We start from the raw sequence: 16911 nt of genomic DNA on the forward strand, positions 1-16911 counted from the left end.
GGTTGAAAGCCGAAATGTTCCCAAACTGGCGACGTGACATCGTTTCAGCCGGCCTATTCAAAACAAACGAAACGCCACAAACCTACAACGGCTCGCGAGAAAATTACAGTCGTAACCATATTGTATCATTAATTTATTTAACATTGAATGCACAGTGACAAATTGAAAAAACAAGAAGGCCACAGCCTCAAAAAAAAAAAAAAAACCTGAACACTGCGGTTGGCGCGGTTTCTGCGGTTGCTATATTTCCTCTGCGGTTTGCTTGTCAATAGCGCGGTATTACAATATTGCGGTTATCGCGACAGCCCTAGTGGTGAGGGAAAAACAGTATGTGTTACTTAGTGTGAAAGTTCCGAAACTGAAGCTGTAGGACTAGTAGAACATGATGACACCGAAGAACTTATCCACAGTATCCACATTGACCGCCACAAATATCCAATGCCTGCTGCCATCAGCTCCCACGTCTCACACACACGAGCATGCCTTCAGCACTATATATAGCAACTTTCAGACCCTTTTAGCTGATTTTTTCCATAGAATATTCATACTGACAAACCTTGAAGGGCTGCACAATTAATCAAATGCGATTGTCATGCACATTTTGTTAGTTCTGTGATTAGTAGTAAATCTTCATTACTTGCTTTCAGATGGAGCAGCATTTACTACAGAAAGCCGTAGTTCACTGACAAGCTATGCAAAATCACGTTCATAATCACAGATGATTTAATCACACCATTATGAAATTGAAGAAATCGTTCTGCGATTATGAAAGCTGTTTGTGTAGCTTGTCAGTGAACTACGGCTCTGTGAAGTAAATGCTGCTCCATCTGAAAGCATTTGAAAATACCACATTTAATAATATGTTTTTACTTCAAACTCACTGCGTAGCTTGTCAGTGAACTACTGCTCTGTGTAGTAAATGCTGCTCCATCTGAAACCATGTGAAAATACCACATTTAATAACATGTTTTTACTCCAAACTCACTTCATAATGTCAGTCGACTGTTTGAAATAAATTCTTCTGATGATGTGGCTTCTTACACAAAACAAGACATGCAACATATTTCATGGCATTCTAAGCAGTGATAAAGGCTATTTCAATTAGCATTGCATTATTATATACTTTATTATAATAAAAATATGACAAACTCAGATACACTATATATTGTCGTAGTCATGTGCTTATTAGTCATGTTGAATCAATGAAAGCAGTTATATCTTCTGTTTATTCAGCAACCGTTATAGGAATTTCCTGGGTTTCTTCTTCTTCTTCTGTATTTGGAGTTTCAGTGCGAGAGCGCCCTCTGGCATTCGGATGGAGATTTACTGCTGATCACAGAACCGTGCTTCACTGAAAGATACGCATGACAATCACAGCTTCTGCCTAATCGTGATTTATCGCCTTTGCGATTTCATTTCGATTAATTGTGTAGCCCTAAAACCTAGCAACTTTTTTGGATAAACCTTAGCTATCGTTCAGTTGCAAGATGTCGCCAGGACTGCCCCACGAGAATGCGGTCTGACTTTCCCGCCGCAGTATCGCCTCTCTCTGCATCTCTTCTGCGCATTGAGCAGCAAAGAAGCAGCACATTCAGTTGGCCGTAACGCAACCGATTCTTCAGTAAATGAGAGCAAAACAGTGTTTCCAAGCATCTGTTGCTAACTGACTGTTTGGAATTATAAATATGAGCATAGTTTGTCTGTTTACCTGTTAACCCGCACCTGGATGCTGGCGCACTGAACTCTCTTTGTCTGCACCTGTCAATGTTTATGAATAAATTAAAGGAAATTAATCTTTACAAACTGTATATAATTATAAAGGTCTAAGCCTCAAGCACCGATGACAGCTGTTTTTTAATGGAAAGCTTATGAGGAATGTATTTGATAAATTTGTGTAAGCAGTAAACATCAAAACATGCATACTCAAAACGCAGTACATACCATATTCGTTGTAATAACGAGTAGGCTTGGGCGGTATCCAAATTTTGATACCACCAAACCTCCTCCTTATTTTACCTCGGTATACAGTATTACCGTGAATAATTAAAAAATTATGACGTAAGGCTCAGACAACGTCACCAAACTGTTGGCTTGTGCCTAAACCGTTCAGAAACGGAATACCAAACACTAATACTAAAACAATAACAAAATAACATGCACAACAATATTAACAACTTTATTAGCAACAAATAGCAGTTTATAAAAAAGTGCAAATACAACAGTCAAACAGAATTAAATTAACATAAACATCCAGAACAGTTTTTGCGCAGAGACACGCACACAAATCAATTAAATTAAATGACACGGCCCAAACAACTTTTAATAACAAAGAGCAGCTTATAAAAAAGTGCAAATAGACCCACAACAGTCAACCAGAGTTGAATTAAAATAAACATCCATAATATAAAAATTATTGCAAAGCAATAGGCCTAAATAAAAACTTATTCTTTCCAGTCTTCTTTCCAATATTGTTTTTAACGAAAACCAAATAAAAATACATGAATCAATTAAATAAATAAAAATAAACACAGTGCGAATAGGAACGAATGGCAAGTGGCATCAAATCTAGTCAAGATTTTTCGCAAAAAAAAACAGCATGTTTACTTTGACCGGCTTTAACAGGGCACGTTGTGGACCGACAACTTTACCTGCGGTGCTGAAAACCCGCTCCGATGGTGTGCTTGTGGCACAGACGCACAGGTACTTTCGTGCCACTCGCGACATCGGGAAAACGCCCGGCAGCATTTTTCCACCAGAGAAGTGGGTCCTCGTCTCCTTGAGTAACTGGCTCCAAACAGTAGGCTGTTATTTCAGCTCCGACTCGGCCCTCTACGGTGCCGATGCTGACGGGACCTGCCATTGCATCGTTTTTTTTTTTTTTTTTTTTGCAGCATACTTCCCAGAGTCATCTTTTTTTCGTGAGGGTTTGGGTTGCGCCTCTCCCTCTTCCACTCTGATGGCCACTGGACCTGCTGCCTCTAAGCTCACGATCTCAGCCAGTAATTCGGCCTTGGTCTCAGCCAATGCGTTGTCATCCGTCTCATATCCTCCAAGGTAACGAGGGTCGAGGAAAGTGCATTTTCGCATTATTTTGCGCACTGAATCGGATTCATACTTGGCCTCCAGCTTTGTTAGAATTTCAGTTTTTATTGACATTGTTAGCTGGAGGTAATTTTCTGACGCAACCAACACATTGTCCCTGCAGAGCTGTAGTATGGGGAGGATACAGGAACTGGTCACATTATTTTCTCCTGACAAAATATCAGTGAAGTCACCGACTAGTTTCAGTGCTTCGTGAACAGCTTTCAAACCTAAACGAAATTCGTTTATTTAGGCCTAAATATTGATTAATTGGCCTAAATAAACGAATGAATGAATGAATGAATAGGCCTCATAATGGTAAGCATAAAACGCGCAGAGAGTTCCTCAGGGGCAGGGGCTCAAATGTAAAAAAAGGGGATATATATGCTTTGCATCACATAAATAAATTATATTTAGAAGTAGGCTATATTAAAATAGAAAACCATTTTTTAAATTGCATTTTTTTTTCTCTGTATTTTTTATCAAATAAATGCAGGCTTGATGCACATAAGGGACTAATTAAAAAAAAAATGTGCATGCAAATTTGACCAAATGGAATAATATACATTAATGGACTTATTTATTTATGCATTCATTCGTTTATTTAGGCCTATTCATTCATTCTTTCGTTTATTTAGGCCTATTCATTCATTCGTTAGGTCCTTACAAGTGCGCGACTCGCCATCTTTCCCTCTCTCTCTTTCTCCTCCACGCTGTCACGTGATGACAACCATGCATACGCATTTTTAGGCATTAAATAAATTATATTTAATATTTAATCCTTGTCTCCTATATAAGTGCATTGTTTTTTTTTTTTTTTTAATGACGGTATGACGGTATTGAAACTGATACCGTTGCTATTTTTAGATCCCGCGGTATACCATATTACCGTATTAACGCCCAAGCCTAATAACGAGTCATAAACACATCCACAGCTGTAAATCCCGGTTTAGTTAGAAGGGAAAGGGTTCACTGAACGACATCCCAAAGAGCACTTTTAGTCCAATGGAGCAATAATGTTATAATATGGATAGTAATTCCTTTGTTTACGTCTCCGTTCTTTGGGGACAGTATTGTTTGAATCAGTTATATAATAACTTACGCTCAAAAAACTGCATCTTGGTAGTAAAAAACAGCATGGTTTTGTAGCATACATTGTCACAAACAGAATGAGACCATCCACAAAAAAAAGTCAAAGATACGTAGAATATTGTTTATTTTAATTCTGGCGCTTTCTCGTGATGACTCGTGACGCACGCTGTGACGCACCTGTCACCTGATGGGGGCATAACTTAGCGATCAGCTTTTTGCACAAATAAATCTTTTTTTTCTACTTCAACTTTTTTCATATATGTTTGTGTGTTTTGTGGGGAATGTGGCTGTATCTGCATGATTACCATCTGTTTGAGCACACATCAGCGTGTGATTACTGTTTAATCATAGCTATCAGTGTGAATGTGGTCTATAGAGTGTGATTATTGACTATATGGCACATCTGTATGATTACCACCCGTATAACCGGCCATCAATTAACCGGCATCTATCGGGGTGATAGACGCTGCATCTAACCGGCATCTATCGGGGTGAATGCTGTATTTCTAGCAATCAGGATGCAGGATGTACTGTAATTGGCATACATATTAATTCTTTTTTTTTTCTTATTTTTATTACTTACTCTTACTGTATTTTTCTAGTGCTCAAATAAATCACAATATATAAGGTTCTGTCTATTGTTTTATTATTGAAAAATGTACTCCTGTTACTAACATAACCTCAGTTCCCTGAGATACGGAATGAGTACTGCGTCTTTTTAAAGATGCTTATGGGGAAAACTACCTTTTCTCTAATGACTGAAGGCTTTTGTAGTAATGCAGTGTAACTGCACGGCCATTGGTTCATGCAGTGAATAAAAAACGAACCAATGGCTTGGCAGCGGAGCTGCACGAGCCTATGGCGGTAAAGCCTGCCAAAACCCGCCAGGATGTGCAGTGGGCATGTGGCTATATAAGCAGCACATTGCCATAGGATCCTCAGGTTACTTCAACTGAAGCGACGACTAAGTCGTGCAGCTACATAGCATGGCAAAGTACGCAATACTCATTCCGTATCTCAGGGAACCGAGGTTTCGTTAGTAAACTGAGTATGTTCCCTGTCGATACTTCACTCGTACTGCATCTTGTTAAAGATGCTTATGGGAACCAGTTCAAAGTTCATGCTATGCTAGAGGAACGACTAATACTTGAACTTGCCTTAAGCACCCAACAGGGCCCAGAGGGACCAAGTATTCTGCAGGGAAACCCCGCAAGAGGCAATAGGGCCAAACTCAGAGAGGTCGGCCCAGCCTTGTATAATCGTTCCAGAATAATCAGTACAGTCAGTAGGGCCAAGAGTGTACTTGGAGGCAAACTCCAAACTGGTAGACATATGACAAAGTGCCCTGAAAGGAACCCCAGAAAAGGCCCAGAGACTGTAAAATCTGGTGAATGTTGATGGCGAGGCCCAGCTGGCCACCGCATAAATTTCTGCAATGGACACACTGCTAGACCAAGCCCAGGAAGAGGCCACGCTTCTAGTTGAATGGGCTCTTACTCCCATGGGGCATTGAAGGCCCAAAGAAAATTATGCTAGCCTAATAGCATCAATTATCCATTTGGAAAGTCTCTGCTTTGTGACCGGAGACCCCTTGGTGTGGCCACCAAAGCATACAAACAGCTGATCGGACCACTTGAATGGGGTGGAATGCTCAACATAGACTTTCAGTGCCCTAACGGGGCATAGTAAGTTTAACTCTTGGTCTTGCTCCGAAGGAGGAAGCACAGATAGAGTTATTACCTGTGCTCTAAATGGAGCCAAGAGCACTTTAGGTACATAGCCATGCCTTGGTTTCAGGATGACCTTGGAGTTGTTGGGCCCGAACTTGAGGCAGGTGGGGCTCACTGATAGTGCCTGCAAATCTCCCTTATGCTTTATCGATGCTAATGCTAGCAGCAGAGCAGTCTTAAGCATCAGAGAATGAAGGTCAATGGATTGTAGCGGCTCAAATGGAGCCCTCAACACTGTGGGCAAATCCCATGTAGGGACAGTGATGGGGTGAGGCGGGTTGAGCCTTCTAGACCACTTCAGAAAATAAACAACCAAGTTGTTCCTGCCCACCGATTGGCCAGCTATAGGAGCACGAGAGGCTGCTATGGCTGCTACATAGACCTTGAGTGTGGAAGGGGAACGACCCTTATCCAACAGTTCTTGCAGGAAGGACAATATCAGAGATATGTCACATGAGATTGTATCTGCGCCACTGGCTGTACACCAGACAGAGAAGAAAGACCATTTAAGGTCGAAGAGGCATCTTGTAGACAGAGTTCTAGCCTGAGATATAGTGTTTAGCATGCTCTCGGGGAGGTTCACATGCTCCCATCGAGAGGCCAAAGGTGCAGGGCCCACAGCTCGGGCTAGGGGTGCCATAACGTCCTGTTCGCCTGAGAGAGGAGATCCCACCTCAGGGGAATGGGCCCTGGGGCTGCCGAGAGCAGCTGGCACAGCTCCGCAAACCAGTGCTGGTTCCTCTAGAGCGGGGCCACCAGTAGCACTTTGTGTTTCTGTTCTCTAAATCGCTTGATTACCTGTGGGATCAGAGCAATTGGGGGAAAAGTGTAGAGGGGGAGGTTGGGCCAATCGTGGGCCAACATGTGCATCCCTGTCCTTTGAAAAGTAAGTTGGTCAATGAGAGTTATCTTCTGAGGCGAAGAGGTCGACCTCTGCCCTGCCGAAGATCTCCCAGATTTTCTGAAACGTTTCGGGGTGGAGCATCCACTACTTCGAGGAGATGTTGCTACGGGGCAGCATGTTAGCTCCTAGGTTCAACCTGCCCGCTATATACACTGCTCTCAGTGAGCGCAAGTTAAGTTGAGCCCATACCAAGTAGGGCTGTGCAATTAATCGAATCGCAATCGTGATTTAAGACGTTGTGGTTTTGCTTATCGCAAAGCCTGCGATGTGGACGTGATATTTCCCAGTTCCAGAGCATATGCATGACTGACAGCCTTGAGTGGCAGCCTTACTAGCCAATAGTGTGATCAAACCTCCGTTCTTCCCAGTCAGCTCTGCTCTAGCCAACTGCATAAACGCACACCGTAAAAAAAAAAAAAAAAAAAAAAAAAACCGGAAGACGGGAAAGAGAGAGAGTGTGAGATTATGGTGTCTACAGGGTCAGATCGATAGTTGGTAATTTAATGCTAAAGAAAAACTTATGTAATCTGAGATTACTTCGGCTTCGAAATGACAGACACCAAACAAAAAAGGTAACGTTAAGTATTCAAGAGCTGCATCACAACACATATCAAGAGTTCCCTTATCGGTTCTGCTTTCAGGCCTGGAGAATAAAAAATACAGGTCCTTCTCAAAAAATTAGCATATTGTGATAAAAGTTCATTATTTTCCATAATGTAATGATAAAATTAAACTTTCATACATTTTAGATTCATTGCACACCAACTGAAATATTTCAGGTCTTTTATTGTTTTAATACTGATGATTTTGGCATACAGCTCATGAAAACCCAAAATTCCTATCTCAAAAAATTAGCATATCATGAAAAGGTTCTCTAAACGAGCTATTAACCTAATCATCTGAATCAACTAATTAACTCTAAACACCTGCAAAAGATTCCTGAGGCTTTTAAAATCTCCCAGCCTGGTTCATTACTCAAAACCGCAATCATGGGTAAGACTGCCGACCTGACTGCTGTCCAGAAGGCCATCATTGACACCCTCAAGCGAGAGGGTAAGACACAGAAAGAAATTTCTGAACGAATAGGCTGTTCCCAGTGTGCTGTATCAAGGCACCTCAGTGGGAAGTCTGTGGGAAGGAAAAAGTGTGGCAAAAAACGCTGCACAACGAGAAGAGGTGACCGGACCCTGAGGAAGATTGTGGAGAAGGACCGATTCCAGACCTTGGGGGACCTGCGGAAGCAGTGGACTGAGTCTGGAGTAGAAACATCCAGAGCCACCGTGCACAGGCGTGTGCTTTTGAACCAGAAACAGCGGCAGAAGTGCCTGACCTGGGCTACAGAGAAGCAGCACTGGACTGTTGCTCAGTGGTCCAAAGTACTTTTTTCGGATGAAAGCAAATTTTGCATGTCATTCTGAAATCAAGGTGCCAGAGTCTGGAGGAAGACTGGGGAGAAGGAAATGCCAAAATGCCTGAAGTCCAGTGTCAAGTACCCACAGTCAGTGATGGTCTGGGGTGCCATGTCAGCTGCTGGTGTTGGTCCACTGTGTTTTATCAAGGGCAGGGTCAATGCAGCTAGCTATCAGGAGATTTTGGAGCACTTCATGCTTCCATCTGCTGAAAAGCTTTATGGAGATGAAGACTTCATTTTTCAGCACGACCTGGCACCTGCTCACAGTGCCAAAACCACTGGTAAATGGTTTACTGACCATGGTATTACTGTGCTCAATTGGCCTACCAACTCTCCTGACCTGAACCCCATAGAGAATCTGTGGGATATTGTGAAGAGAAAGTTGAGAGACGCAAGACCCAACACTCTGGATGAGCTTAAGGCCGCTATTGAAGCATCCTGGGCCTCCATAACACCTCAGCAGTGCCACAGGCTGATTGCCTTCATGCCACGCCGCATTGATTTATTGTTTTTTTATAAAGGATTCCCGACCAAGTATTGAGTGCATAACTGAACATAATTATTTGAAGGTTGACTTTTTTGTATTAAAAACACTTTTATTTTATTGGTCGGATGAAATATGCTAATTTTTTGAGATAGGAATTTTGGGTTTTCATGAGCTGTATGCCAAAATCATCAGTATTAAAACAATAAAAGACCTGAAATATTTCAGTTGGTGTGCAATGAATCTAAAATATATGAAAGTTTAATTTTTATCATTACATTATGGAAAATAATGAACTTTTATCACAATATGCTAATTTTTTGAGAAGGACCTGTACATCCTTAGATGTTTTTATTAGTACATGAACGTTATCTTGCACAATTCAGAAGACCACACAGCCTGTGTCTCTGAATGCTTCTCATATTCTCTCCTCTCATCCACGTCTAATGGAGGATCCGTTACACTTGCCGCACACATGCAGCCTGTCTCGTAATGCTTGGTATACTCGCACGTGGCTCAATGCACGTCTCCACGAGCGCATCTGACAATAAGGACGAGGTTGATGCACGCGCGCAACCTGTAGCTACTGGTGCCTGGCTCCGCGTTTAAAACAAGTGTAAATTCAGTCTAACTGCTTTGCTAATTTCACTTGGATGAAATGAAACATTCAGCACACTTTTTCTTAAAATCCCAAATGCTTAAATATTAACAAATCAGCTTATGTAACCATATATAATACTTTAATAATTGACTGAAGTAATACGGTTCTTTATTTGCACAAAATAAACTAACCTTTTCTGTGAAATTTAGTAATTAAGTAAATTCTGTAAAAGTAGTAATACCATTATAATATTCGCTGCTGATAAAAAAAAGGAACAAAACAAAAAAATGGAACCCCTCCCAAAACACAATAGAAAATGTAATGGATTTAAGGGTTATATAGACTAGGGCTGTGCGATATGGACAAAAAAAAACCTATCACGATTTTTTGATCAATTTTGCGATTTCGATTTTAATCACGATTTTGACACACACAGACATGCTTTACAGTCATAAATGCATTCAGTATAAATTTGAAACATATTTCCAGAAGAAAACCAATGAGAGCTTTATCAAAAACTTGTAACATGCCTCTTGAACAGACATATGTCAAAATAATCACTAAGTAAAGATGTCAAACAAAATGTCTAGACATATGGCAAAAAAAATAAAAAAATAAAATAAAACCCGTGTCCAGGGCTTTTTTTTATTATTATTTTTTTTGCCATGCATTGGTCATAGAGCTCGTTGTAGCAGTGCCTCAGGTGTTGAAATAGATTTGTTATGCATTATACAGGTTCACACGTACTCCGTTTGCAGTGCGTATACAGTATGTGTATGCGGTGCAGAAGCAGCAGCGAGAGTGCGTTATTGTAACGCGAAAGCACATTAAAATAATGCGTGAGCGCGAATCTCTCCGCTCGCACGCAGATTTCCTTTGCTTTGTCACAAAACCAGACACGCATGCTCAGATACACGCTGCTCTCGTCCGGAGAGAGTGCGGGCAATTATGTCTCCTCTCATTCACTCACAACTCTCTCTATGCTCATGCGCTAGATATTCATTCTTTTCGCACCTTTCGATTTCTAACCTTTTCTGTTAACATCTTTTACCGTGTGCAGTGTTAACGCTCTGATCCATTAACATGGGCTTGGAAAAAATACGCATCAGAGACAGAGAGTGTGAACCTGGTGTTAGACATATGCCCGGTCTGTTCTGTTCTCGCACTCCATTTAGGAGCGCTGCATTCTGATTGGATCGGATAGCATACTGCGGGAGGTCGGGACAGCGGAAAATCATGCTATAAAGCGATTTTGAAATTGCGCACGCTCAAATCGTGATTTTATTATGATTTCGATTAATCGCACAGCCCTAATATATACTGGGAATATATATAATATTTAATCGAAACTAAAATGGTGTCTACTGGTATTTGATGGATTCTATTGGTTGGATGTAATCTGGCAGATGGGAAACACAACAGTAATTCCTATTGGAATAATGCCCAAAACACACTACAAAAAGGAATTTTGTAATTGTTTCAATGGAAACCATAAGAATTTCTATGATGTTTATATATATATATATATATATATATATATATATATATTTTTTTTTTTTTTTTTTAATGATCGAGATAATGATTTCCATACTGTGCTGCACACTATTGACAAATTAAGCTGAAGCTTGACTTTGTGGGATGCTAAGTCGGCACATTTTTGGGGTGACTAGAAGCAGCCGTTGAGCTGGAGCGCTTGGGCAGGAAGTGTCGCATTCCCTGGGATGACTTCTGTACAGCGGTAAAGCGTTCAGCGAAGCCCTTAGCAATAAGTGGCACTCCAGCACCACTAGCCTGGCCATAGATTTGCCGATTGCCTGTGCTGTCACCTTGGTGCCGCGAAGGGCCAGGTTGGTCGTGCTGCGCAGCTCTTTGAAAGCAGCGGGGTCTGGGCCTGGCTCGTCCATACAATGGAAGTTTTTTGCCTGGAAGACTTGTAAGACCGCCATGGAATGGAGCGCCGAAGCTGCCTGTCCAGCAGACGAGTAGGCTCGTCCGGTGAGAGCAGAAGTAGCCCCTTTAAAGCCTTTGACAGGACTCGGAATAGTTTGGCATCCATGCCCAGGCTGGATGTGCTGGGCTGTGCAGATGGTAAGGGGGTGGGGTCGACATATGAGCCCGACAGCTCTTCTGCATCTGAAACCTCTAACGACATGCTGTCGTCCATGGCGTCACACTCACAACGTGGGCTCACTCTTCGCCGAGGGCTGTGTTCCTCTGCTTTTTCCTCACAGGCACCTGGGATGGGGCGGAATCGCTTTCTGAAAAGAAAGCTTTCCGCGAGCGCAGAGAGGCGAGACTCATATCCTCACAATGAGGACATTCCGTCTCTGTGAGCGCAGCTTCAGCGTGGGCGGATCCGCGTGCAGGGGAGCCGTGCACAAGTGACATAAATGGCACGGCATTTGAAACAACGCCGGAAATTTGCTTTAATTCCACCGGATAGCGGCAGGGAACCACAGACGTCGCTGCTGCAGGCACGAAGGTGGCTTGAAGCTACGAGAATGGCCGAGCAGGAAGAGGTCTCTCGATCCACTGCGAGGCTTGATCACGGCGAAGGCTTTCTCAGTCTCGTAGAGCGAAGATCTGTAGTCGTCCCTGATGGAGAATAATCTGAGGATCCTCTGGCAATGTGTCACTTATTTAGCCAGATCCCCCTGCCCATTCTGGCGGGCTTTAGTGCCATAGGCTTGTGCAGCTCCACTGTATCCTTCGCTGCGTTTGATATCCCACAATCCTGTGCGTTCCATTCTGTGACCGTTAAGCCAAAAAATAAAGATGGCGTCTGAAAGTTGCGGTCGGTGGTCAGTTTGTGTGTAAATGTATGTTTCTGATCAACGTTTTCCATCTTTTATGTCATTTCTAGCGAGAAATTAATATTGCAGTAATGAAATATCCACTTAGTTATCACCAAAGCTCTCTATATTTTGCTGTAGATCATTAAAACGTTACTCTGCCTCAGAAGCCTGTCCAAAATCAGTTTCATGAGGTGCCTTCGTGCAAAAACGCTGCCTGCAATGTCATTGCCTGATACGGCAGCGAGGCAGCAAGTCACCTGCCTAAGTTTTCGGATGCAGCGATAGTCTCAAAAAAAAAAAAAATGGTTGAAGGAATCTAATTTTTCATGGTATCTTCAGATTTGAAATAGAAACTCATGAGACTTGACTTTAAACACAATACTTTTCTGGATTTAATTTTTTTCAAGCCACTTCAGTGTCTATAACTTTTTATCTTTTTGAATGGATGATGGATAGTAAAGCCCAAATTGTGTGTGTAGCACACCGTAGTCAGGAACTGTTGCAGTTTTAAGTTAGGTAGGTCATTTTCAGCTGTGAGTCCCATAATGGGGGTGCTGGTTAACAGGTTAATATTATGCACATTTTTTTTTTTATTGTTTTTTTAGTTTTTAGTCACTTTTTAGTGTGGAATTTTTCTACAATATTCACTCATCATGACAGTAAAATAGGGCATTCTAAGTCAATCTTCTGCAGTTTTTCCTCTCTCAATCAGTAGAAAAAGTGGTTAACACCCAGTCATGCATGAAAAAAATAAATACCGTCATATACTGTGAAACCGGTATAATTAAAAACAGAAAAACCCTCCGTGATATAAAGTTTTGGTCATAATTCTGTGTGTATCTGAACATTAAGGTGCAATACTCCACTGAATTCGGAATTGGTTAACTGGTTAATTCCAGTCCCTGGTCTGACGATTGGTGCATCTCTAGTATCTCAGTACCCTTGTGAAATGTGGGAGTGTAGAAAACAGCCACTAAAACACAGACCTACAACACACTCCTTACACAGACATATTAAAGAACTGATTTTATTGTTAAGTCATGGCCTTCTGGAGAGAGGAATATATTCTTTCTGTACGTCTTCTCTTACATTCAGTCACTCAAACTTTTTTTTTCTGTTTGATTCCTCTGATTTATCTTTCTGATCTTCCATCTATTTGCACATTGTTTTGCCCTGAGATGTCAGTGAGAGTTTTTTAATGTGGTTTAATTTTCTATCGATTGTGTCTCTCATTGTCCCAGTGAATGATAGAATATCTTAGTGGAGCACCTCTGCTCTCTCTTCCTTTGTTCACTGCTTTCTTATTAGCAGCAGGGTTTCCACAACCCATGCCCTTTTGCCTCCTGGAGTCTGATTGATTAAGCTTATTCCCAGCATTGATTTCCATCTTCTAAACAAAAAAGCAAGCCCTCTTCAGAGCTCATTAGTTCACTATTAGTCCTATAGCATTTAGATGAAACGAGTAGTGAGAAAGCAACAGACACAACTACAGGATTTTAAAGGGTGTTTATCATGGATTTTTCCCCATCGTTTTATTTTTCGCCCCTAAAGTCCAGTTGTAGTCAAATTTTTACACCAAACTTAATGATTTGGTTTTTCATGACTCTTCACCACTCTTTTTGGGATATACAAAGTCCTGCCATTTTATCATGTGTTTTCTCCATTGCCCCAAATAAAAGGTGGTGGAAGAATTGTTTGTTTTTCTGTACATGCTTTACTTATACTAAAGTGTAAGCAGGAACACAAAGACGATGACTAAGGAAAATCAACTTTATTGGAAGAAGGACAAACATGACCAAATTCAGCTACTGCATTAACGAGAACTGACTTCTTAGAGAAGAAACGCTGGCATATAAACACTAGAGCAAACAAAGAGAACTAATTAAGCAACAGCTGAAAGAAAGGACTAATCAAATGAGTAACCATAGAAATTAAACAGTTAACAGAAACTAAAAACAGAACATAACTATGATATTATGCCTGCTTGAGAAGGCTTGATGTGGAGAAGGAGATGGTTTGAGAGGGCGGACAAGGAGTACGCAAAGAGCTGGATAATTGCAGGAAGACAAACGACAGACAAGTCGGTGAGCAATGATGGTGGGAGTGGCCAGTTAGGAGTAGAATCCGGGAGACCAGGATGGAGCCGCAGCGATGAGTAGCCAAGGTGGAACGTGGGTGCCAGATGACTGTGGCGACAATAGTACGAGGGAGAACAGAGGTGTAGTTGGAGAGAAGGAATAGCCTGACAGATCTGACCTGGAAGCCCATGGCAATGGTAGAGTGACGACTGACCAAGGTGAACCTGCTATGAAGGAGTCTGGAGGATCCGAAAGGACGATGGTCCCAGGTGGAGTGATGGGCTCAGAGGTTCAAGATGGAGCCCATGGGTCAACTCTACAGGGCAGAGCCGGGGACCAGAAGCCCCACTGCGGATTAGGGCTGGTTGATGGTGGAGCTGAGGGACTGAAAGGAGACGAGGCAATGGCTGGCTCTGGTGTGGTCGTGCAAGATTTTTGTGATTATATTTGATATTGTTGCTTCATAGTTTGCCTTTATTTTCGCACTGTAAATAATTGTATATATTATGAGTAGACATGCTGGTATTTGGTAATGCAATATATCACGGTAATGAATATGCACACTATTGTTATAGTAGGCACTTGAAAATACCATTTTAAGAATATTTTTCACATCAACTGGAAACCAACACGGATGGCTTAACGTGTGAAAGCGCATTGAATGAAAGCACACATTCACTCTCTGACAGCAGATAGTGCTAAACAACGGAAATGCAGTACCCCGGAAACCTTGTACACAAAGCAGCTGCGCTACTTTCTAAAATGTATTTAAATGGTTTAAATAGGCATTCAGATTTTTGTATTCGCTATGGTGTTCATCACAGTGGCAAGTACTTAAATATTTAGACTTAATAGGCTATTTATTTTCAAACTTGTTTTCACATTTTAATCTGGATTACAACATGCCCTAGATATTGTTTGGATTGTTTTGGTGTTTTGATTTTCAGTTTGACTTTTTTAATGAAGTAATTTGTAACTCTAACGGAATACATTCTAAAAGTAACCCTCCCAACCTTGAAAGTGACAAAGTGTTCAAAATACTCGGTACAAAAAAACAATCTGTAATGTTCCCTTTAGGCTGCATTCAACAACATCTTTATAATCAAATATAATAAACTGTACAGTCATGGTAAGAATTCTTGGCATCCTTGTTAAGAATCATCAAAGAAAGCTGTGAAAATAAATCTTTATTGTTTATCCTTATGATCTTTAATTAAACAAAAATCTAACCTTTCAACAAGTAAAACAAATGACAGTGGGAGAAAGAAAAATCACATACTGAATCAATACTGAAAGACTACATTTTGGCCTCAATTATCAGCACCCCTAGAAATTATTATGAGTGAAATATCTCTGTAGTATATTCCCATTCATATTTACAATGTTTAGCATACCAGAGTGACTGCAAACATGAAATTGTCCAGCCGTGACTTACTGTTTCACAGAACTATAAAAATGAGGCAACACAAAGTCTATCCTATTCTTGGGAAGAAGAAGAAGAAAAAAAAAATCTTGCTGTGAGTTCTGTGCTAGACTAACTGAGACTTGTCATGGCACTTGTATACTGTTGTTGTTTTCTCGTTGGTCTGATTGCTTCTATTGTTCTCATTTGTAAGCCGCTTTGGATAAAAGCGTCTGCTAAATGATTAAATGTTAATGTAATGTAAATGAATCATCAGTGGCAAATTCCTTAAATATGTAAACGTACTTACAGTCTGTGAGTCAGAACAGCCAGCATTGTAGGCTACTCTCCCAGGTTCAGAAAACAGTCCTACGTAAAATGCATTGCACACATCTGAATATTTGGTTTGAACTGTTCTGGAACAGTGTTTTAAATACAACTTAACCACTGATTTCTAGTTGTGTCCTCTTTTGGAAGGCCAAACAGAGTATTTTTGCTTTCACAACGAAACACAGCATCTCCACGACATGACGGCGTCAGCAACAATACTACAGCAAGAATCAAAGTTATGCCTTCTTTCTTATTATAAACATTTGGGCGGCGTTATGCAAATCTTCACACACAGTGATGTAGACATGTGGGGGCATGTTTAAACAAGGCGTTTTAGGAGGACGTGGACGAGTCCTAACTTTTAAATAGAATATCTCTTTGGGTTTGAGACTTTAGTCTTTGCAACTTTAGGGATCTTATCTATTCACAAACCCCTTATAAGATCCAAAGAGAAAGGAAAACTTGAAATCATATGACCCCTTTAATGTTTTATGCATTCATTTGATCATCATTTTTGATAATAAATTTGTATTAATTCATAAATTCAGAATAATAAAAACAGACAACACAGAATTACTTTTAAAAAAATTAAAACATTTCATGTGGCCATAATATTGCACAAAAATTAAGAAAATATTCATTTTGCAAATACAATTGATTAGGCTGCTTTTTAGATTTTTTACATTTAATTTAACCATTAAAACTGAGTCCAGAAAATTGAAACAAACAAAAACAAGTAATCCAGACTGTAGGTGATTTATGAGCCATATTTACAAAAAAAACATTTAACATATCTTTCTGAGTTTTGTGTTGGCGAACTGATTCATTGTTCCTCACAAGCATTAATCAACATTTTAAATAGAATTTTGTTTTCTTGAAGACATATTAAACTGATTCACCGAAATGTTTTTTTTTTTGTTGTTGTTTGTTTTTTTTTTGTGCAATCTGCATCCTGCGATCAGTGAAGTTTGTCACTCAATCCAATTGACTATGCAAGAATATT

The 16911-nt window shown here is 40.6% G+C and overlaps 1 protein-coding gene across 1 annotated transcript in view; it reads left to right on the plus strand.

Moving 5' to 3' along the window:
* wdr11 (WD repeat domain 11) overlaps positions 1 to 16911 on the plus strand; it is a 184757-nt gene that overhangs the window by 35637 nt on the left and 132209 nt on the right. The window lies entirely within an intron of this gene.

This window comes from Cyprinus carpio, chromosome B13 (assembly GCF_018340385.1).
Source record: "Cyprinus carpio isolate SPL01 chromosome B13, ASM1834038v1, whole genome shotgun sequence".
Classification (NCBI taxonomy): Eukaryota; Metazoa; Chordata; class Actinopteri; order Cypriniformes; family Cyprinidae; genus Cyprinus; species Cyprinus carpio.